The sequence below is a fragment of the Bombus impatiens genome, unplaced genomic scaffold (genome assembly GCF_000188095.3).
Source record: "Bombus impatiens unplaced genomic scaffold, BIMP_2.2 scf_0969, whole genome shotgun sequence".
Classification (NCBI taxonomy): domain Eukaryota; kingdom Metazoa; phylum Arthropoda; class Insecta; order Hymenoptera; family Apidae; genus Bombus; species Bombus impatiens.
The window spans coordinates 83-826 of record NT_177388.1 but is presented as its reverse complement, the minus strand read 5'-3'; positions in this window follow the sequence as shown (position 1 = coordinate 826).

Genomic DNA, 744 nt, shown 5'->3' with positions numbered 1-744 from the left:
GTCATCCTGTAGGTCAGGGGAGACCCGCCGCCGTCCAACCAAACGTCCCCGTTTGGAAGGACGGCTCCGAGGACCCTTATCCCCTGTGCACCCGCTCTCGTGTCGAGGCTGGCTCGCCATCTGTCGAGCAAAGCCCGCCGAGCCCGAAACCTGACGTCGCCCGGACCACACCCCGCAGGAACCCCATGAAATTCGAGGGCCCGGTATACCCTATCTCAGGGGATGCTGTTGATGGCGTTGACCACGTCCAGCGACACGGCCAACACCACGTAACCATGCCGCTCGGTCCCCTTGACAAGGGAGCGGACACAGGCGATAGCGTCGGTCGTAGACCGCCCCCTCCGGAAATTGAACTGGCCGTCGTGCAGTCCGGAAACACTCTAGGACAAATCCAACTCCAGGCGGGCAACCACCACTCTCTCCAGTAGCTTGACCGCCTCGTCCAAAAAGCATACCGGCCGGAAGACGGAAGGCGAGTCCGGAGATCGCCCGGCTTTGGCAATAGGACCATCCGCCCCTCCTTCCACGAAGCGGGGAATTCACCTCGATCAGGCATCCGTCGAACAGACGCATTAGTCTCGGGACCAAGACCCCGGCGACGTCCTTCCACAGGCGGGCCGGGACTCCATCGGTGACACGCGGTTCTTCTTCCGGCGGCTGAGACTTTTGCTCCTCCTCTTCGGTAGAGCTGCCATCTCCCTCGTTCGTTGGGGTGCCGACGATCCCCTCCAGGAACCGGGGGTT